The sequence below is a fragment of the Anser anser genome (genome assembly GCF_964211835.1).
Source record: "Anser anser genome assembly, chromosome: 4".
Classification (NCBI taxonomy): Eukaryota; Metazoa; Chordata; class Aves; order Anseriformes; family Anatidae; genus Anser; species Anser anser.
The window spans coordinates 6,811,922-6,836,212 of record NC_139724.1 but is presented as its reverse complement, the minus strand read 5'-3'; the positions used below and the strand labels follow the sequence as shown (position 1 = coordinate 6,836,212).

Genomic DNA, 24,291 nt, shown 5'->3' with positions numbered 1-24,291 from the left:
GAAGGAGAGGAGCAGAAGTGCTCCTCAATCCCAAATCTTCTGAAAGCAGAATTTACGCCGTGTGCCATGCGGTCTGGGTATCGGCACCACGATGGAGGCACCGTCACTTCACACGCAGTGACGCTTGTTCGGATAAACTGCACATAAAGAGATTTCATACCACAGTGCACAAAGCATCAAGCAAAAAAAGGCGCCATCAGTATTAACCAACTACCAGAAAAATCCAGAGCACTGCAATCCCATAAATTCTGGTACTGAAGGAACTAAACTCTGACTTAGAGCCTGAATGGCTGAGGTACTTTCATGCTTCCCGGGTACTTGGTTGGTGGAGGCTTAAGCAGCCCCTGGCACAACCTAGCTGCCAGTTGTTCCCAGTGACGGACCCCATCACCCTAGTTCAACAGCGGCGCCTGAAGACATTCCACCCTCCCCACGTCTCTATTTACATGGGCATTTTTGGTCTCTTCAAGAAAAACCAATACAAGTTTTCTGCTGCTACTGATAGAATCACAACATATTTCTTCCAGTAGTGGAACTGGGGCCTCCTGTACTGAGCATGCCTATTTCTAAACACAGCTCTGCTCACAGTCGATTACGTGAAGGCATTCTGAAATTTGAAAAAGTCTGTATATTTGAAGAGTTCCTTACGACCAGTAGATAAATTGGAAACAACACAAACTGGCTAAAACAGCTAAATCAAAACAGGCTGCTGGATCAAAAAGATTTGTCAGTGCTCTGTAGTACAGGGCCAAAGAGTTAATTTCAAAACTATTTTTTAAGGACTTCCTTTTTAATCAGAAACATAAATAAAAAGGATGATTTAAATTAGTGTAATTAAGCAAACTCATATTTGCATTAGGTCTTAGGCCTATATTTGCATAATGCCGAAAAGTTCAAGGAATTCCTGAATAATTCCATTAAGAATTACTCTCTTTTGCCAATCCTCTACAGAATGAAAATCCTACTCTATTTTTGAGACACAGCCAAAACTTCTCCTCAAGGAGTGATGCATTCATACTGCTCTACTTTAAAAGAAGTTTCTAAACTGTTTCTTGCTGAAAAAGACCACAAGAGCCAGAAGGGCATCAAACGAGACCGGAGGTCATGTACCTTTCCAACTGTATATATAGCACTGGAAGGACTACTTTAGATGTTGTGTATACCCTTGTGACATACGTACAGATCCATCAGGTGTGGTCTTGGTTCATCTCAAGTCTGATAAAGCCTAGCCAACACTTACAGAGCAAAATTCTTTCTCAAACTGAAAGAACAACCTGTTTGCACACCGTAAACCAAATATTTCCCAATAGTACTTCATGGTCCTGATTCGCTATTGTTTTGTTTCCTGCTTTATTCACACCTGTGTAATGTTACTGTCACATTTAAGTCACTGTCAGGTGCCAGCGCACCAGGTGGTGACTGTCAGTGGGGGCAAGATGACGTAAATCAGCTTCTCTGATCTCCTGAAGGGCCATACCCTCCCTGAATTGGGTTTCCCTTAAGGAATTCAGTGAAACTGTAGCTACTTACATCACAGCAAGAATGATTTGTAATTTTGTTATTTACTTATCTCAAAGTCAGAGGCACCCTCTGCATCTACCTTCATTCAAACTAATTGAAATTATCTATTTGAAAATAACAATCATATCATAACCCTGTATTTTGGCAAGTAAGACTGACACACCCATCCCTTGCATTCTTACTATTTGCATGCTTTTTCTCCCAACTCTTTGTTGGATTAACTACTTTAATAGGATTAAAAATGATAACCTGTAATTACATACTCGTGAATGAAATGATGTATAGCAAATAGATATTTCTAGGGGAAAGTATCTAAGTAGGTGTGTAAAAATATTAGACTGACACCTCAAACACATTCCCCCCCTCCCACCCCCCCAACATATTTCTCTTTACTGTGTAAGTGAACTCCCAGCAGCTCTCTTTGTTCATTTTTTAACTTGGCTAGGCAGACTACAATACTCACAGCAACTGTATCTTAACTTTCAGTGCATCACAGCTTAATAGCATGCTAAGGTAGATGCTCAGATAGTTTTCAATACTGCCAGCTCAGGAATCTTCCTCCTGAATTCTGGGCTCTTGCAAGTACTGAAAATGAATTCAAAGGGAAAACTGGGGTCTCAAGATTTGCAGATTTTGATTCTGTAATTTAATGGTTTAATAGTGAATTACAAGTGTCTGAGGCATGATGACCTCAAACTATGAGAGGTATAACGGTATTGCTAGGGTAAATCAATCATAACTTGCTTCTTTGGTGAGGCTGCACTATCGGTAACATTTCTATATTGTTTACCACCCTGAGAAGCTTAGCTCATACAACAGATTAGCTTTACGCAATATATTTCACCCAGCTAGAGGCATTACCCGTTTTACAGCCTTCCACTATAGCCAGCTTATTAGCTCTCTCTCTGCAAAACTGTAGAATACCCTGCTTCTGATGAGAGAGAGGTAGGATACATCCTCCCTGAGATTAAATATTGCTTAAGCAAGTATCTTCAGAAACAACATCTCTGTAATAAACCACATAAGATGAAAAGCTTTACTGCTTTTATTTTCAAATACCAATATATAGAGATATTTAAGGATCTTTAACCACAACCAGAATGAGTTCTTTTTAGTAGAGATATACAGACGAAACGATCTTCAGTCCACAGCTGTTCGTTGGAAAACTGAGCTTAATAAAATTCCACTGACACTTGAGATATATTATCTGTTCCCAACTTGTTTGCATAGGGTCATGACTATTTGATAGTATGGAGATATAAGAATAGAATAATAGATAATATTTCTAGTGTCAAAGCTCGAAGTTTTTTTGAGCCTAATGTTTCGGCCAAGTGCCATCTCTCATTTTCAGCTGGTAGGCACAGACCTCTAACTTACAAATCCAGTAGCTGTTGGGCTACAGCTTCAGACAGTAAGAAGTGAGACAGTGCCTGAAGAGCTGAGCCAGCCTATAGCAGCTGCACATCATGACTCAAAGCACCCAAGATGTGTGCACAAAAATATAGGAAGTAATAAACATTCTTAAAAGAGAGCACTGTTCACCGTGACAATGCGTTGCATTGCCCAAATGATCTGTGCCAGAAGAGCCATCTTCTGAAAAAACAGAGGTCTTAAACGGTATTTTTATTTTTAATTTTTTTTTGAAGCAAAAAGCCACTACACATTCTTATCAGTTAAACATTTTGTAAGAAAAGAAGTTCAGAAGTTTGGATTTTTTTTTTCAACTTACAGCTCTTCAACTTATTCTGAACCGTCATTATAAGAAAGAATTTTTACATTTACAAATTCAAACAAATATTTCAGCTAGTTCCCCCAAGTCTTTTAAAAATACTTTTAAATTTAAGTTCTCTATTATTCTAAAATTAGGTTAAAAAAAACAAAAAACTATAAAGTGTTAAAATCAATGATGTTTTGTAGGAAAGTTTTCATGTGTTCACGTTTTGTAGGAACATGTCTAGTAGGGACCTCTTACCTGCTGAAGGCCTTTAAATTCACCAAAGGACCCCGGGGAGGGGCAGTACATGACTAAAAGCTACAAGTCCAGATTACATTAACATATCTGCACTGAATTGTATGTATCTAAAGAACAAGGGTTACCACAGAATAAAGGAGAAGCAGTCATATGTCAATATTAGTACGATTAGATAAGCAGAGTAGTGTCAGCAGGATGTCTGAGACACAACATGCTGGCGTTGTATTTTACAGGCTGGATCCTGCAGGGATCAAAATTAACCCTGTGAGAGAGCAATGCTAAAGCAGCTGCAAGAATCGTTTAGATTTTTTTTCCCCCTCACAATTCAGTAAGGTGGAAAAAGTTAGTAGGGTTTCTGAAGAGGGACCATAACAGTGTTACCAGTTTCCATTACAGGACCTGGGAGGAAAACCATTTGTTCTGGAAACTTTTCTAGACCAGTGACCTTCAACACACTTGTCCCTTCCTTCATTTCTTGTAAGTACAGCTGCTAAACATGCTTGAATAAGTGAGTTCTTTCTGAAAATATGAAAACTCATCTCTGTTGAGTTTGCAAACTATGTCAGTATGCTTCGCTTGTCTCCAGAACAGGTGCTGTACAGGCACTTGAGACTGGCAAACACGTGTTGAATCCAGCCTTATTTTTAAGCTAGCAATATGGGAGAGAGAAAAAAAGGTGCTGGAGGGTAGAGGAGATGTTAATTCAGAGGAAAATTACAGTTGCAGCTAACGCTTTCTTAGTTTGGGATGCAGTACTTTATCATATAGAAATCAGGCCTTTTCTGCCTCCAGGCACTTAGTTCTCTTCCACACACTTGCCTAACACCGAAATTTTTAAAGTTTTGATTAACAGATGACAACACTCAAGCCTGGATGAATTCTTAAGTATGTACTGCCACAATGCCAAATTTAAATTCAAAATATACTTAAAAGCATGGTGCTTTAATCTGTTCATATAATAATCCCCCAAACAACTTCCGTTTTAAAATTTGAGATATGGCTCTCAGTCAAATTTTAGTCCACCTACTTGGGGTATATTGCTGGAGAGCAGAAAGCATCCAAGTTATAACTGCATCCTGAATATACTTTAGCGTCTAAGTGTAGATATCTGCAAGTAACAAAGTGCATTATCATCACTTGAAAGATATTTTATATCATGCTGTTGCAAGACCAGCAACATTATCACAAGAGAGCACCAGAGTTGCATGTTTTTCATGACAACTTTTGAACTCCTTGTGTTTTCAGGAACTTGTAATAAGTATTTCTAGCCTGGATTAATATTTGAAGCCTGAATCCTGCCTGGCATGAAAACAAGTGTTGTTGAAAAGTATTAGCAAACGACTCATAATTGCTCTGTAGAATTCAAAGCCACAGAATGCCTTTGAGGCTAGGTAAGAACAAAACAGCATTGAATACTCATATTGATGGTCAAAATATTCAGGTACGTTAGCCAAGATGTTATAAAGTGAAACAGGAAGGGGTACAAACTCTTAGATATAACAGTAGGTATACGTTTTGGATCTAATTTTGGATTTCACACATGCCAAGGTGAAGCCTCTAATACCATAGAAGGAACACACTGAATCAACCCCAGGCAGTTCCTATTTCACCTTTAGGTTATTCAAATCTGAAGCATTATGTGTATGAATTACTACGGACTTAGTTCACACAATGGCAGAATCCATTTCCATGCTCATTTCACTAAATACAAGTGTACGTAAACACGAGAGGTATTTAGAATATTCCACAACTAGATAATTTATAGGTTAAGTCTTTAACATACACAGCCAGAGGTACAAGGACACTCATAGGCTATGCACAACTCTTGAAACCTGGTGTCTGCAGTATCTAGTAAAGAAAAGATAAGATAATTATACTCTGTATTATTGTAAATAGAATTTGCATATTTTTTTGAAAAGTTATCTCAGGAACCTGAAAGCTATTAGTAACTCGTATACTGCCATTATTTCAAAATGCTAGTCCCTTAAGGGCAGATATACACATCTCAGTGAAACTCGTAGAGCTCTTACTGTTTTTCATGTCCTGTATGCTTTCTCTTAGGGCATGAATGCATCTGACTTCAGTGATTTAACTGAGCCTAGGCCCGTGTGCAAGAAATCACTGGAGAGGAGTAAGCCCTGCCAAAGGATAATGCTCACACTAGGTTTTCCTTCAGCAATTTGAACAGAAGCACAGAGCAAATGCCTGTTTCAGTCACATGTGTAAATCAATAAATAGATTTTACTTATGTACCAGCTTGTTCTACACCCCACCAATGCTTACTGTTTAGGTCAGAATTTCTAATGTCACTTGTAACTTTGTCATGGCACACTTGTTTTAAAGAGTTTTTAGTGCTAGAGATGGGTGTTACAGCATGTGGGTCTCCATGGAACCACTGGTTTTGTTTATCAAAACTCAAACATGGAAATGAGAAACTCAAACCTTAAAAAAACTAAGGCACCACAAACAAACAAAAACACCACGACAGCCTTCAAAGTATATTCACTACCTGCTGTGGAACAGAGAGTGTTAATATGGCTAAAGGATAACACAATACAAACATCTGGTAGAGAACATTTCCTGAGCAAGTTACACATTTAAAAAATAAATTAAAAAAAAAAAGTGGGGAAAGTCTCGGGGATTTGCAACTCTAGGGAAGATGGCTGAAGAAGCGTTCAATAATTGATAATTTTACAACTCAATTCACATGTTGGTTCCTTATTCTAACCCTAAAACCATGTAGAGGATTTACAGTTATTTAATACTTTCAAAGGTCTTTGAAGACCAAATACAGTAAGTCCATTGTGTCAATTTATGCTATTCTGGTAGAAATCAGAAAAGAGTCTCCCTGGCAAAGCAGAACAGAGGATGAATTAGAATCACAATTTATAGGTGGAGAATCAAGAGAGTCCCACACTATTTGCTGGGCCTACAAAAGGCAACCTCTCAAGCAAATCCAGCAGAGAGGAAAAACGTAAGAGTTTAGGTCAGCCTGCTTCCAGCTTGTAAGGCAAATGTGTGCATACAGCATGTTTCCCAGATCCAGACTTTAGAAGCAGACAGTAAATTGCAATAGATGAGGAAATGGCCTCTCTATATCCACCTGTATAGCTGTCAAATTATACCAGCGTGAACTGATGATAAGATTCAACGGGTGATGAAGAATTTTTTAGCACACATACAGGAAGAACTTCATGAGCAAATACCCATAGGTGTAAGAGAACCTAATTTTAAAAATAGCCTTATGCAACTGCCCTAGCTATGGTTCATTTTGTGGGGTGGGTGTAGACCACCGCAAGACAGAAGAGCACAGTACAACCAGTGAGAAAGCTTCATAAGTAAACAATTATCAGTTTACTGCTTGACACCAGAGTCGTTGAAATTCCTAACGTAGCTGCTGGCTGTTGCTTATGATTCTTTGGGAAGGAAAGATTCACCATCTAATCCCTGTAAGTAAACACGGTTTCAGACCTCACAAAAGGGCAAATGAAGTAATAGTTTAACAGCAGCAGACACCTCAAATGTGACCTTCATCCAAGAATCTCAAGAACACTGAGTTTAATGATCTGATCTTCCCAAAACCTCTGTGGGGGTAAAGGCAAAATTCGTATTTACTGATTGGGAAAGGGCAACTTAGAAATAATTAAGTTCAATTATTTAAATACAAACAAGTGAATGGAATCCACTTTTCGCTCCTACTTCACACACCCTTTCTCCTACTCTGTAGGAGAGCATTGTAGAAACACTATTCAGCAAGGGCAAGGCAGTGCATAGGATTAAATTCCTAAATGAGAGAAACAGAAAGAGTAAGCCCCAAATTTGAGAAGTACGTTAAGCACCTTACCAAGATTGTTTTTAAAAAAAAAATAATTTAAAAAAATCACCTCAGGACACAGAAAACCCTGTCATTTAAGGACGTGCTGTAGTTTTGTTGCTTGTGGATGAGGAAGCAAGGTTAAATATTGGTTGACAATAGAATCAACAATAATGTGGAAGAAGCATTAGAACCTCCTATTTCCAGCAACACATCACTTAACTGGCAAGAGATGCCCCTCTATAACAGTTCCAGACTTATAGCTGATCTCTTTTGTAGGGAAACATTCATCACTGACACCTGTGAGATAAATGACAGGCAAAGGATTTGATATGAGGAAAAGCTGACACGTAACTGAAATAGCTGTTAACAGGTCAAGCAGCAACTGCCAAAAGGCCAAACAAGTTTTCTTCCACAGACCAGCTGAAGCAGAGCATTAGAACATGATCTCTGGATTTCACAGCATGGAAGGAATAGGAAGGGAAGGACTTGGAAAGCATGAGATTACTATTTCTATTTAGCGGTGGGAGGACACAGGGAAGAGGAATCTCTAACTACATTGCAAGAGGAATCAAAAATTAAATAATGGATCTCAAATGTGGTCCTACGTTTTAACTTTTTCATGCTTTTAGCATCTCCAACATACCTACTGCAGTAAGAAATATAATAATACAGAGTCTCAACTTCTCAGATAGTATTTTAGAAATCTAAAATGATGTTATACAGACCAGTAACATCAGAAGCTCCGAAACAGAAGTGTTTAAGAGGGCAAGACCAGACAAATTATTCCTACAGCGCCCATTATAGATGTCAGCTCTGGGCTGGTAAGCTCAGTAGAATAAGGTAGTACATGGTGTTAAAATGTACAGAGAGCATTATTATGAACAGATTAATTTCCTTATATATCTTCTAGCACTTATATGTTGTAAACTTTTAGAGACTTTGATCAATATTGTTAAAGTACCTCACAATATATCATTAAAGACCCAAGAAAACATGAGTTTTGCATTGCAAAATTACCAATTTTATGACATTTTAAGAATTTCCGAGGCCTAAACCCTTACGCTGCCATACAATGCCAAACGTGCAATGCCTCAAACTGTAGGAGATATTTTTTTTTGGCATTTAGCATCATAGTTTTTCTTCACTGAGATGTTTAAAAGATTTTGTTGTGATGAAAAAATGCTATAATTCAAGACCAGTTAATAAATGTACAACACAAGTTCAAAACGGATTCACTTATACCTAAGTGATCAAAAACAAACAAAACGCAGATCATTTAGTGATCCGTATACATACCTTTGTTTATAGAGAAGAGATTCTGTCACAATGTCAGCTACATAAATATTGTGACTATGTACTTATACTTGCATCTCAATATCTTCTCAGGCATACTATTTGCCTTGCTGTTTATAACGTAAAACTTCCCCTCTCTGTCCTTGACTCAGTAGTAACATGAGAGTGTTTGAAATGCAAACAAAACCTCCTTGTCCTGAGAGTACAAGGGGCGGAGGAAGATGCAACTAGACAAATAAGTTGTTCTTAGTGCCTTATGCCACCCCCCTTTGATAAAAGCCAAAGGAGAGGACACTAAGGAGGTCATCCAAGGACAGCCATTCCTGGGTCCCTTGTCTCCAGCTCTTTGTCCATACTTTGTTATGGAGCTTTCTGGTGAGCGGACTGAAAGCTGAAAGTTACTCTGTTGTTTATATTAAGAAAAAGAAATTAGACTTCTGAGACACTTTGATAGCACTTACAAGCATAGGAAAAAGGTGTTAGCCTTATGACAGAAGAATGCAATGACTAACACCTGCCCTAACACTATTCAAGTGCAATGGTTACTAATGTTGCCAGGCAAAGGTTCTTATATTCAATTGCACATTTCACACAATTTCCCTTTTAGCCTTTTTAAGGAAGTGATAGGACTTGCTTGACTCTTGATTATGAAATATCTGGCAAGGAAATGGTTCCCATACACAAATCAGAAGCACACAGGATTTGGCCATAATGTTAAAATAGAGAGAAGAATTTTCATCTCCTGCCACCAGACTCAAGGAATAGAATAACTTAATATTAAATGTGAAGTTATTTCCATACATATGAAAACAACTTCCAATACTCAAAAAAGACTGTTAAACAACCGAAATGATTCCAAATGATTTATCCAAAATAAATTTCCATCAGGAAACTACCATGAACATTTATGTTAGTTCTTAAAAATGATCAATTGCTCTAGTTTTAAAACCATTTTGCATTCCTGAATTGAAACTTCAGATTTTATATTATTTTAATTTGATATCACTAACATTTGTATGACATTTGTATGAATCCCTTTCAAACTGCTGCCAGGAAAGATTCCTTATTATTCCTTCTTTAGAGAACAGCATCATTCAGAAGCAGATCAGCTTTGCCGGTTGTCAGACCAACAAAGTTAAACAATGGAAGCAAAAAACCCAAATGGACATCAAAAGAAGTTGGAGGAAGGGAACTTTGCAAGAAAACTTCATCACTCCTGATCTGCACTGCAAAGCCATGGACTCCAGCACTGCTTTTCTGGATTCTGGCAAATTTTTAGAGCAGTATCTGAACCTGGATCATACTTTTTTAAAAAAAAAAAAAAGCTATTTACTGGTTTTAGTTGTTTTTAACATAAATGGATGGCATTACATCAGTGGCTCGTGTGGCTGCGTTGGTTGAAGAGGAATTCTAGACCTATGAAGTACCAAGTTTCAAAGATACATGAAATGTAACACTCACAAGACCTAATTTCCTTTTTTATACCGACTGAGGAAAAGAAGTCAGTAATGTAAAAAGGCACAGCTCTCACAGGGATGCCAATTATTCTGTTAAAAAGTGGGGAAGAGTATTTATATTTTAAATCACAAAATAATACATACAGCAACAAGGTGGCTGGAGATGAACGTAAACTCCTCACAGTCTACACTAGTACATGACTATGCCTGGGAATGGCTACATTATAACCAGGTTCCCCAAATCCTATCAATGTGTGTTTAGCTTTTAACAAGCTATAGCCCTGTGTTTGCTTACAGTAATCAATATTCTTCTCACACTATTTTCCTAGCTGTTTATAACACTGAACAGACTAAGTTTTTGCCTCACTAAAACCAAAGAAAAACTCTTCCTGTCTTCAGAAGTGACAGGATTTCTAGCTCATCTTATAAGGGCAAGATGAGGAAGAGGTGCTTTCTCTCTCTCTCTTTAATTTATAAAGAGAAATAAAATTGTTTAGAAAACAAAGGGCCAGAGTTGCAGTATAAGGGCTGAAATCAGTTTCATCATTTCTAAGAGATGCACAGATAGAGGACTGGCACAGATATGGACACTGCAGTCATTGGCAGTCTTCTAAAAAGAAGAAAAAGGGACAGAGAGGAAAGTCAGGGGCATACATCAATGAAAGATCCAATAAACAAATGTGTTTCTGAGCAGGAAACTAGAATTGCCCTGAGAAAATCGATGTGATGTTACCTTAAATAGCATTGTCACTTTTTCCTCAGCAAATGGTATGAAATCCAACATTTCATGCAGTGATGGCTCATGACTCTATTGCATTTTTCCTTTAATCTATAAGTCATTTGTTTGCTTTGTTAGGGCATTGCCTTTTAGTCCAGTTACAACAAACCCACGGTGTCATCAGGGACTACATGGCACAGCTCCTGTCAAGAGGAGGAGATTCACAGCTGTCCTCTTGGCCTGCCCCCATCCTTGAATCCCAGTGCCCTACTGATCAACAGCACGGGTTGTGCCCATGCAGTTTGTTCTGCTCTGACAGGTGCTGGCGTTTGGCAGCATTCCCAGCAAACAGGCAGTTGCAGAGAGATGAAGACTTGGCTGCAAGTCAGAAAGCCAGCTCATGCAAAGCATGGAAGGATCTGGAGGATGCAAAGGTGTTAAACCCCTTTTGTGTTTTCACAGTCCTGAAACTGCCACAGGCTGCTCTAAACTATGCTGGCTGCCAGTAGTTGCAGGCACTTTTACAGAAGCTAGAACATAAATAAGAAAAAAAATCATTTGAAATTAAGCACAGCCAAATATTTACCAGAAATCCTAAAAGGATATCCCTTCATCATCTTCCAGCTTACAACAGACCACATTATTCAAGCTACCCAAATCATGCTGTGTGGATTACTTGCAACTCCAAGTCTGGCTTAAGGCAACAGACCTATAGTCTTTCCCCTAAATGATGTCCAGCCCCTCCACCCTCCAATATCTGACCCTTCATGTTCTTCTGGAATTGCAAGTGCTGTTTGGTTTCCATTGTTTAACAGCTGTGACCCTACAGCCGTCAGTGCTGCATCACCAGGTAGGACTCCTTTGAAGCTGCTATCAAAGCTAAAGACAATCCACTTGCAAAACTGAGTTTTATTCCAGTTCATTGGACTTAAACATTGAGGATTCCATGCGTAAGCAGCACGCAAAGCGGAAGGACAAATTATTCTTCCTTCTCCCTCCCTCTTTCTGTTCACACATTTTCAGAACACTAGCATGAGAGCAGTCCTCAGTGAGTTTGGGATAAACTTAAGCAAGAAAAGTTAGTACCCATTTAAATCCTTTTGTATGTCAGCTTATTAACTAATTTTCTTGATTACATATATATAGAAATGCTCAGAGTGTGGTTACCATAGTCAGGGAGAAAGACTCTGAGAAGTTACTTCATGCCTTCTCAGCCAACTTTATCTATTTTTAACACACCAATTGATGCTATCCCTGATTATTCAACTTACACGAAAGGAGTTATATTATCAGGAGATTATATTTATATATTATCAGGAGACCTGTGCATGTAGCCTACCAAATCATAGAGATGATGCTTCTCAAAAGTCACCCTAAAAATCCCAGTGCTGTCATCCTACTCTGAATCAGAGCTTTGCCTGTTTGGGCAGAGCTTAAGTATAGAAAATTGTCATTATAAGGAACTGGCGCATTGCTGCCAGCAACAGCACCGCATGCTTCTTAGGTCAGAGCCACATTAGATCATTGGCAGCTACTTGAAAATTTCAAGATTCAAAGCAGAAAGACTTTGTCTAATACAAAGAGATCTAAGATCAATGTGGATGCTTTTATGCCAAAATTGTACATGCAGTTTGCACAAACATGGAACTACGCAAGGTTTATGACAGTAGAAATGGAACTTGTTGACTACAACAACCTGAGACTCCATATGGTATACTAAAGTTACTTCAGAGACATAAAACTGTATATGGGGCAGAACTGTAACAGAAATCGGGGTAAAGATAGACAGATTGCTATCATATTATTTATTTATTTTTACTAGTATAGACATCAAATGTTAGGTTTCTTTTTTAATTTAAACATACACAAAAACAGTTATTCCACCCTTGCTGGGGCAAGAGCTAATGTATCTCATTGACACTGTGGTTAGGCATGGCACAGTTTCTAATCCACAGAAAGCTATCCCTGGTTAGCCAGTAACCATGCTATAAAAGTTAGAATCCAGGATATGAGTGCCTCTGAAGGGGAGCACTGATTTATTTTTACAACTGATTTTAAGAAGTTAATCCCAACCCAGGCTCTAAGAAGCACAAGTACAGCACACACATTCACATCAGTGTGTTAGAGAGAAAATCTGTACTTCCAAAACACTTTGGATACTGGCATGTAGGATAAAGAAGGCCTCTGCATTATCATTTTATCCTCTGTTAGGCACAGTTAACTATGCACACGAACACTAGCAAGGCACGGGACAACTACATTTGCTAAGGAACCGAGGATGTAAAGAAAGAATTCAGCTATGAATTCAGACCCAAGTTTCTGCCACACCAGCAATATGTCTTTCAGTTATTTACTGGGAACACCCAGTACGTCAGCCTTTCAACAAGTACTTATTAAGGAGCCATTAATTACCATGTATCCAAGTGCTAGAGTATTTCAGTTCTCTCAGCTCTGGTAAAAGTATTGTTGTTCTTGATAAACCAGAACTGTAACTAACCCTCCAGCTTTATGCCTGACTGTACATTTGTTTTTAGTGATACAATGTCACTGTGCTCAATGTTTTATAAGAAACCACAGAAACATGCTGTTAAAAGGACAATTTGAAACTTCTCAAATTGTTTGGACAACTGAGAACTTGGTTATCCCTGGTACGGCCTTCTCTCTGCACAAACACAGCAACTCTCAGGGAGCAGAAAATGATTTCAACAAACACTATGAAACATGCATTTTGGTTTTGTTGTGAAGATTTACTCAATAAATTTGGCAGTGTTCTGTGCTTCCTCTCATCCTACTCCCCAGCACCCTATCCTTCAGCCCATCTCCTTTCCCTTTCTGACTCTTCTACATTCTTTACCAACCTAAACAGGGCTTCTGTTGTCTCTTCTGCTTAGCGCTACCTCTTTCTCCTCTGCTGTTGCTTCAGTCCTCCAACTCTAACACTGTGGGTGCTGGGACCAAAACTGACATCCCAAGAAGACTCAGTCAACAGCTTCTGAGGTGCCTTCAAGCTGTTCTGCTACTTGCAGAAACCAGTAAAGGTATGCCAGGACTTGTGCATATGGGCTCCGAGCCATGACTGCCTCACCTGTGATGTGATTAAGCCTCATCATCATTGGGAAATATTTTGCAGCTTGCATAAGCATAACTTCCAGATGAATTCTATGGATGCCTAGGTTTAGAAAGCATTCCTACCAGGTTAAGGTAAATGAACCTGACATTTTGCTTCTGGATTTTCAAGTAGAGATACCTACTGTGGTATACTGCTTTGCTGGCTTAAGTAGGCATTCAGCAGTTACTACATAAGCTTTCACCAGCCATACTGTCACTACAACTGCACTCAAACTAAACCTTGGTGGAAAGCTTAGCTTCAGAGAGGTACCGCTACAAGGTGTTGGTGTTTCCAGGTTTTTTTGCAAGTGATGATGATAATGCTAGATATGCACCTCACATACACCAGCTCTGGGAAACAGTACTTTTCTGCATTTTGTGTTGTAGGCAAAGTAGACAACCAACTACAAAAACATGGAAAAGTAAGCAGCAGACACTGAACATGCTAGTTCATCTTCAGATCTTTCTTCTTCTCTCCATTGACAGTGAGAGAGAGGTCCAGGCACTTTGTATCTCACCACTGTCTTCCTACAACAAAGGGTCGGGTCACCTTCTGCTCCTTGATTTTATACCACAAGGTCACAACGGACTTATCTGCAAACACAATACAACTTTCCTGTTTTCCCTGCTTTCACATATAGACATTGTAAACAGCATTGTACTGAACTACAGAATGACTACTTAAAACCCAAAATGATCAGATCAACTGCTAGATACCAGTAGTGACTTAAAGGGACAGACAGAATACACCGGCTCATATGTGCAGTCAACAGAACAGTTGCTGTTACTGGTAAGAAACTTTCCAAAGAATTTCAGCACTTAAGAGATTCTCCATTCCCAGTCAGTTTAAAGATCTAGCTTCTCTTTCTGATGCATCTCCCCAGTTCAAGGACTAAGCATTAGATTGTCCTACTAAAGCCACTGCCCTGCACTGAGATACAGGATCCTAATTTGTGATTTTCTCCAGTCTATAAACAACCAGACAGCTTGCCAGCTCTACATTGCCCTTACCCTGAGAGATGTATGTGCCTAACAAACCTTCAAAGCAGCAGCACTGAAGCAGCAGCAGAAGGGAGAGAGGTCGTAAACTGTTTATCTTTTGCTCTGCTACCACCAACACTCGCCCTCAAGCCTTTTCAAAGAATGCTCTGGGTTGGAAGGTACCTTAAAGCAACATTTTACCTCTTCACTATTTCAGAACAGACATATCTACCTACTCTAGTTTTGGAAAAGAACAGACTTTTCAGTGATGAAACCACTTAATGTCCTGTGAAGCCCACAGCTGGCTCCTCTAACAACTTGAATACTGAACAGCAGTGTTTCCATGAGGAAACAGGCTAACCCTTTACATGTTCCTAGGTGGAAAATACTGTCAACTAGTAATCAGACAGTGCAGATCGAGAGTCCGTGAGTATTTTTTGATGTTTGTTTGCCAAACAACAAACACTAATGTTTTTAGGATATGACCCTCAAAACCAAAGAACCATCACAACCTGATCAAATAGGAGATATAAGAAGTCACGAGGAAAAAGCTGTGCGTTACTACATCATAATATTCTTACCTGTATAAATATTTAAATGATCAATGTCTCTTTATTCCCTTTGTCTTCCCAAACACCCCAAAAGGGGCAAGTAGCACTAATCTACTCATGCTAGTGAGACTAATGATTTGCTAAGGAAGACGTCAGAAAAACAGCTTCCTCCCCAAGAACTCCCCGACCTGTTCAAACATCAGACCGCGCAATGATTGAAGTAGTTACCTTGTATAATAGTGGCCTTCAACAGGACATATGATCAAAGGTTTTCTGATCTATGAACTGGGGAGACGTTTCCTGGCAAGTAAAAGTGTCTGTTGTTTGCTAAGTTGCACGACTACCTTGATTACCTTGAATTTAGAATAATGATCATAAGTGGATGCACAATATAAGTACCGCAGAAATGCTAACAGTTAATTTATAAGATTATTAGGATGTGTTTGCATTTCAGCACAGCAAAGTAGGCATTTTATAAGATCTACTGAAGACTGGACTATAAGAGTTTTGACACAAGCTAACTTCAATTTAGAAACTTGTGAAGTTTCACAGATGTTTAAAGATGGAATTTGGAGCAAATCCAAGTCTATGCAATATACTTTGAAAATGTCTTTGCTATCAGCAATGATATTTCTCTTACTGCTTATTCATCATACCTGTTTTACCCCTCTAGGAATTTCTGCAAGAATTCCAAGAGATTACATAGCTTTAGTCTTTTTTTTTTTTTTTAATATATATATATCCTGGCATTATTACTTTCTGCTTCATAGAAAGGACAATATAATTGAACCCAACTAACCATCTTTTTTTTCTGTAAGTGAAATAGTTAAATTTTTTGTTCACAAAATAGTTTTACATAAATGATTATATCTTAAAGCATTGAAGGTCTTCACTTCAGCTAAGCCAGTCCCACATTAGCAAATACAAGAAGTCTTCTAGCTTCTTATTTTTTTAAAGCAAGCAGAGACAGCTGCAGAACATGTGCCCCATCTAGGTACTAATTTTCTATCTTTAATTTGGTCACATTGCACAAAAAAAAAAACAACTTTCACCTTGATGGTCACTTCTGCAGTTCAGAATATATTTGGGATACTTGAATAGACACTGCAGAGAAAATTTCGCCTAAGTCTTGTTCTGAAAATTTAGTATCAAAAGTGTTGATTATCCTTAAAATCACAGCTAATATTTTAAAACCAATGCTACGGATTAATATTGTAATCTTGGTAGCATCATGTGTCCTGAGATGTGGCAGGTGTCAGACCACTCAGGTTTATGCCATCCCTGTTCTTCAGGGCACCTAGCATATCCTCAAATGGTTTACTGAGTTGGGGATCTTAAGCTTCAGGAGAAAGAAACTTCCAGATACTTTCTGGAGGTAAGGAAATTACTTGGAAGATGGGAAATATTTCAGATAATTACTCTTTCTGCTTAGAGAGCTCTTACCTTATCTTTGTTTTACCACCGTTTCACTGATTTCAAGTGCTTTATCTTCCTATCATCCCATGGCAACACGCATCACATTTTATTCCTCTCACCAACTGTAAGAAATTCAATAATTCTGAATGGTACCACGGACTGTAAAGAATAGTACAAGCACATGCACTTTAGCACTGCCAACTGTGTTTGCTCTTGCTAAACCATTTTGCAAACCCAATAACCAATACAGTGATTAATATGCAACTAGCAGGGCTGTATGTAGCCAAATAACTACATAACACATTGGTACAAATAATTTGCAGCATGTAAAAAAGGATTTGGACATTCATAATGCTCAGTAAATATTTTTTGCAAAGCCAAGAGGAGGCAGAAGGGGTACCTGTTGCCTTGTCTAACTGACCTCTGCTAGCACCACCTCTGACTACCTCTGACGCCTGCAAGAGACTAGCCATCTTTACACCAGGAGCCTACAGTTTTGTTGCCATTTCCATCATTTTTTATTCAAATCAAAGCTCAGTTATAGTGCTGGATTGGCAGCTTTGCATCAGGGAGCATTCTAACTTAAGCAGCAGTAACAGTTGCTCTGCATTATGCCCAAAAGTTAGAGTTGCTAAAGAGCTGAGGCAATCGTCCTTGGACGAGGACTTGCTAAGCATGTGAGGTGTCCCACAGGCTAATCAGATTTGCATTAAAACAATAGCATGCTTTTCCCTGACACAAACTTCCCATAAAACATTCATGTCGTCATGGAAGAAGTTTGCTGAAAATAATTAGGTTAGATAAAGATAGCGAGATAGTGTTTCTTATGGTCCTGTTGCTCTTAACATCTCTATTTCATAGTTATACTTTCATCACAAGCTACACCAGGCTTGAAATGCAAGGATAATTGAAGTCACAGTCTAGCTGTAAGTGCAGTGATATTAAATGTGGCTTTTTATCAACATAGGGAGCACTAACCAACATGTGGCTGCACCACAATAGTTCAACTATTCACTAAAATAAATGTCCCATTTTCAACTTCACTAATGATAAGTATTCTACTTTTTTTTCAGCTTTGTCACTGGATTTGTCTTACTTCAGGATAGTGCTGTATAAGACTGTAATAGTAATATGAAAACCCCAGAGCAGGACCCCGTTAAACTAGAAGGTGGACAGAGCAAGGCCAGTCCATACCCTAAAAATCACATTCGAAATATGGATGGTAGCTGCACTTGCAAAATAAATATAGGACAAACACACAGAAGTCCCCAGATACCAGCACACACCAGCCTAAGTCATCCTGTGCTGAGTCCAGATTCTGGTTTCTCATAGCGCTTGGAAGGACCAGCAGCAGTCTTGAGGGGGTGCAGAGGGCTCTTACTGATATGAACGCATGATGAGAAAAGCACAGCTGTACCCTACCCCAGGATTCTCTTGATCTTGCCAAACAGCCTGCAACGTAGAGAGCCAAGCTGCTCATAAAGCAGTGACCTGAACTACTGCAGTTTACAGACAGCCCGTGAAAATAAAACGGCACCAGTTTCACTTTTCTGCATTGTTTCAAACTCCAACTTCCATCAAGTCCTGCATCAACCTATGGCACCATACGAACTCTTACAGCTTATCAGTTTTTGTACATCAGAGACATAATCCTAAGGAATAAGAGCACTTGCAGCCCTTTAGTTAGGTTACGCTCAGATTCCCCCTTTTTTTTTTCTTTTAAAAATCACCCTCCCTCCCCAGCTTAGAAGACTCAGTTTCTCCACCAAGTGTTTCCTCCCCAGCTTAGAAGACTCAGTTTCTCCACCAAGTGTTTTCTGAACATTCAAGAAAGTTTCTCACAAAGAAAAGCCTATGGGATAGCATGAGCCTCCTACATGAAAGCAAGGTCCCTTCTAGAAGATTCCTATATCCAGTAACATTCACTTTGACGTTTCTGGAGTTTCTATAACCCAAGTTACAATACTTGCTTTCTGCCATTCATCCTGTCCGTTCACCTCCTAAAATTGATTAGGATGAAAATCCAAGAACCCCTCGATGTAAGCTTGCAGCCCTGCACTAGTTTGAGAATTGTAGCCATTTTTTACATGAACTGTTCATTGAGGAGCATGCATTAAACCAATTGGCAGCATCGAAACTGCCACAGAGAGACAATTCTTGACCACTTTTCCAGTTGATCTGAGTCTGTGTCTAATCATGGTGAAGCTATAATGAGATATAACACTTGAAGGAATTGAAGGAGTAAAACTGATGTAGGTCTGTAGAGGGGATTAACGTGTAGACTTCTGTTCTGTAAAAGGTTACTAGTCTGTAACCTATTATAATAGATTAAAATTAGACAGAATGGAGTCTATGCATGAAATGTTTGCTTTGTCAGTAACAGGGAAGCTGTAGTAGGCACGATTTCCAAGTGTTTTATAGTACTACCTGAAACATGTATCCCTTCCTGCCTTCTCAAGGGGTTCAGAAGTGGAGCCACGAACCATATTCCCAAAGAACAGCTGCAACAGGTCAGGTTCAGAACTCAGCTCAGCAAAGCTCCACATGTACTGGTTCTCATTCACAGGTTTGTAGCAAATCTACGTTCTGAATTCAAACAAAAATAAGCAGTCGATTTTCTTAGCTTGCTTTCAGTAGCCTTCAGAGAAACCAGCTAAGAACAGAGATGCCAGTAAGATGACCAATATGCACTAGGACACTAATTACTCTAAGCCATGTAATCTGTGTAGACCAGACAAACAGCGGAATGACTCAATGGTTTTTACTCAGAAGCTGTAAAACTTGAAGGCTCTGTGCATTCTTTTTTCCCTTCACATTTGAGGAAAAAATCACCTCTATGAGCTGGTACAGCAGCCTGCTACTGTCTCAAGCATGCTAACTGGTGGTTATGGAATATAGTTTCCATTTCCAGTTGAGTCTCTGAAGCTTTCATTTTTAAAAGTAAAACATTACCTAGAGAGAAGTAAAGAAGCCACCAAGTTGCTACTGAGCTATTGCATGAGAGGCCAGATGAAGATCTCTCTTACGGTATCTTATGGTAAATTTCCCCAATCAGAAGGAAAAAAAATCATACTTAAAAATCAGTAATTTTAATATTGGTAAAACTGTGGCTTGCTTGCCTAATTACAAAAGCTAAATATTGAAGAACGCTACAGTTGATGTAAGCAGTTTCACATCAACTGTATGTATTTCCCTAAATCCTCATTACATGGTTACTGAAATATTTGAAGAGTTTCACCAAGTGGATACAAGTTAACTACTGTACTTTTCTTCATTCATTGCTTGGTTAAGTAGGTACAATATTTGAAAAATGTTTTGTTTTGGATGTTTTGTCTAGCTTTGCTTTTTCCTTCCTGGACACATTTAAATACAGAGCTTTTTTTTTTTTTCCTGTATCTTTCTGATATCATACAAGGGACAGAAAGAACATGCCTTAAATTCACAAATTATACTTAACTGAGATTTAAGCTTTCTGCAGGACCTATTCCCTCTAACTTTTTACTTTTTAATCAGGAAAAAAAATAGAAGTTTTGAAATAAGGTAAGACATCTGGACATGATTACTATTTACTTTCTGCATAGAACTGATGCAGTAAAATTGTCATGAGTGACCTATTCACTATATCAAACACTAAAATCCAAACTCCAAAGTTATTTGCCTTTGAGTTTGAGTCACATGAATTCAAAAACATTCCCAGTTTGTTCCCCCCCAGTCATTTACTGTTTGATAGACACAGAGAACTTAGACACCTAAGACCACCATCAGAAGCTACAACAGGTTTGTAATGGGAACCCTGTGTTTTCTGGGAAAGACTTGTAAGTCTAGTTTCTCCTCCACTCCCTGTCAGTGAAATAAATGTGTTTCAATCATAGAAGAGAAAGCTCTTATCTTTACACTCTTCTGTGGCTGGGGGTGGTGATTATCACTACTGCTACAGATTATTGTGAATTATCTTTCTGTCCATTTAGACTAGGATACTACTGGTCACTCCACATCTTGGTGAAAAAAAGGCCTTAATGAAGAGCTTAAAAAAAAAAAAAGCAAAACTGCTAGCATGGGAGAGAAATACCACCCTTATTTCAGACAAAGTAAATGGACACAAACAGATTAAAGGACAAATCTGCAATGAAATGCAAGTGTCTAGCGTTCATTACACTCCCATAAGAATTATTCATCTAAGCCCTTTTATCGGCCTTGGCCTGCACACTTCATGTCACACACACTGTCACAGTTAAGAACTGTAGCCCATGCGGTCCAAGTTCTGTAGCAGTAATCACCCTTGTGTTTGTATGTATAACCTCTACAATTATTTAATTACCAGAAGAGGAGAGAGGATGTGGGTTGAATATCCAGTCCCGAAGCATCCCAAATTCCCAATTAATACTGCCTTCTCTGAGCATATAACTTATTATTAAAAACAGAGCCATAATAAGACACTTCAGTGCAATGGATATCTCACCCATCAATGCCAGACTTGCTCACAGCTTGAATTTCCTTCACTTACAGTCAGTCACAAGCCTGCAGCATCTGTTCCTAGATGATGGCAATAGCAGCAGCTGCCAGAAGAGCGTATACATTGTCCTCTTGGCTTACCTTCAATTTCTAATTTGTATGCTCTGATTACGTGAAAGGTCTTCATTATGAAAAAAAAAAAATACAGGCATGCAAGTGAGCATTTTCCAAATCCAGTGAAAAATTTAAGCCTCCTTGACCATTTAGGACCACCTGAATCAAACTTGATTGAATACTTATAAATACCTGAAAAGAAGGCTATAGTCTGACAAGCTTTTAAAACAGCTAAAGCTAGAGCTAATATAATTAACAGAATAAAACTAGCCCCATACTTTCTGTATTTATATCGCCATCGAGTGGAGTTAAATATATTGTTACTGTAGTCTAAAGCTTAAAAAAAAACAGGTTGTGAAAAAGCATGTTAAATACATGTTTTATAAAGAGGCTTTGCAAAAAGCTAAGTGCCTGTGTTACTTTCAGAAGAGATATACAATACAAATACAGCCACTTGAACACATCGTCACCCCATTGGCTGGTTAAAGAGGGGAGGAAGGAGGAAAATACATCCTGCAACCGATCTGAGGGGTTTTCAAAATCTTCTTCTTCCTTAAGTTGGATGATTGTTTCCCAAAAGACATGCTGTTTCCTGACTTCTTAAGACTAAATCCTTTAAATATTGGATGATGTCCACCAGAAAAAAACATTGGCCAGAGGGAGACGAAAAAAAAATGTTCTTTACTAGCAGCAATAAGGAACTTCCCAAAGAGTACAGCTTTGAATTCTCACTCTATGTAGTTATCTGCATGATCTATTGGGACTCCTCTTCTGGTTCACCTCTTGCTTCAACTTTTAGCTTTCCTGGTGTCAAGGAGAACAGAGAGCTACTGCAGAGTGAGCACGATCTCTCTGAAACCAAGTCTTTTGGAACCCTCCCGCTTCCCAAGGCATGTCTCACCTCAGCTTAGCTGGTGCAACAACGTTCTTCTCTGGGGTACCAGCAGTAACATCATTCATCCTTACATCTGGTGTCTCTAAAAATGGTTCACTGCATAATGTAGGTAAAAGAAAGTGAGGAAATTTTAGGGTGTGAATTGTTAGCATTTGCAAGAAAAATCAACTCTTGTAATGCAAGCTAGGCAAACAGGTGATGATTAAGGTATCCTTCAGAAAGGCACTTCAGGATCCTTATGTGAATCCTAACTGTACCTTAAATTATTTACATTATATTATATCACTCTGGGTGGGTGACTAACACCCTGTTATCACTACTACCTCTGTGTTCTTCCCAAAGCTGACATTTTTACAGCCAGACTGTAGGTGGCAGCAGTTCTACAGTTATTTATTTTGCCTGTTTTGTGAAACTAGGTTGTGGGAGTACAGTCAGAATGAAGAGAAAAAAGCAGCATTCTCTCTCTGGTTGTCAGAACACTAAGATGTAAAATGTTCTTGTTTCCAAAGGGTTGGTGGTTTGTTTGTTTGTTTTTTATACCCAACCCCCTGGAATTTGATCATGATCTGGGTCTAAGAGAGTAGAGTCAGTTCTCTTTGGGGTGTACTAAGTCATCTTTCTCAGGGAAGGGAGATGCACTGTATTTTTTCAGAACAGAATTCATGGCCGCCTGGGCACATTTTGATATCTAGAAGCAATACCGTACAGTTTTCTTCAAAAGTATATCATTCTCTTTTGTGTTTGATAAATACTGGACAAGTGGCAGAAGCTGAAGTAGGCAGTTAAAAAAATTCACTTAGAACCATAAGATTCAGTTTTATGGATTGTGATTCAATATTCAGTGTGAAAACAGTGAGAAATCCAGATTAATGGTAAAACCTAGATAGCATGTAAAGGTGAGCGCTCTAGAAATAGAACTGATTCTCTGCTGAGTTGAACAAATTTGGCCGGCTTCCACAGGGTTGCAGCTAGTAAGACCAAACTAAATTCAAATCCTTCCTAAGCTCCTTAATGAACCTGATACAGTTAAGGTGTAACCCAAACATCACAAGTGACTAAAAATTGATATATTTTTGTGCATGCAGTTATACAAAGAATATTATGACTGTGGTATCAGGCTCAGCAACACTACATCAGTGTTCATGTAGGTAGTATATCTTTATTTTATGTACCAACACCCGTACCCTACCCGAAATACACCATGACTATCTTTACTTACATTATATTATCTTTTATTCACCCCTCCAAGTCCCTGTTTGCCAGATGAGCAGTGGTATCTTGTTCTATTTTCCTTGCTGCACATGTATTCCTGTATCTTGTTCGGTGAAACGTAGTAACATTGGGGGTGAAGGCATGTTGTTGATGTGCCCATTGCTTTTTTTAATGTTACTCATACCTACAATAAAAACAAACAAACAAAATTAAGATTATAAATGCAGCTTCACAATCACCTTTTGAGTTGATCCTCCCCTGCCAGAGAACACTGTCAAGGCGCAACAAAGTTGAAAGTTACAGCCTCTCAGCTACTTGTAGTCCTAATACTTCAGCAGCCAAGGCTTCCTCCCACCTATACACTAGAGTCCTGACTATCTGTTGTTGGTGGTTTTTTGTTTGTTTTTTAAGTATAGGTTAGCCTTAGCATTGATGTCCTTTAAGGAGACATTATTAGATCCAGTCCTTAACAACAAAACAACCTTGAGAGCATGGCCTTAATGAGAGTTCTGCTGTTAAAACAAATTTTGTATTAAAACAAAAGGAAAAAGCAAAGCGTCAGTCAAAGTTATCACAAAGAAAACAACAGTCAGGTCAGTAGTGCTGGACTTGATGATCTGTATCAGTACTGCCAAAAGTGAAATGGTTTGCATCACACTGTAATGAACCCACTACAGCATTCAGCACTGAAGCTAGCTCTGAGACCTGGAAATCTGGCCCCAGACCAGGCAGGCATCAGTAAGGAAAACAATCTCTGACTCTCTTTACCCTCAGCACCAATTTT

The 24,291-nt window shown here is 38.7% G+C and overlaps 1 long non-coding RNA gene across 2 annotated transcripts in view; it reads right to left on the bottom strand.

Annotated features, from left to right (window-relative positions):
* Window positions 1–3,141: 3,141 nt before the first annotated feature.
* LOC310899316 overlaps window positions 3,142–24,291 on the bottom strand; it is a 32,405-nt gene continuing 11,255 nt past the window's right edge. Inside the window, exons 2-7 of one of the 2 annotated variants that reach the window (XR_014584187.1) lie at window positions 23,515–23,691; window positions 22,302–22,391; window positions 16,862–16,956; window positions 15,647–15,718; window positions 8,607–14,480; window positions 3,142–4,601 (exon numbers count right to left, since the gene is read on the bottom strand). This is a non-coding gene — a long non-coding RNA (uncharacterized lncRNA). Of the gene's footprint in view, window positions 4,602–8,606; window positions 14,481–15,646; window positions 15,719–16,861; window positions 16,957–21,478; window positions 22,228–22,301; window positions 22,392–23,514; window positions 23,692–24,291 lie in introns of those variants that run through there. The other variant, XR_014584188.1, reaches the window with a different exon arrangement.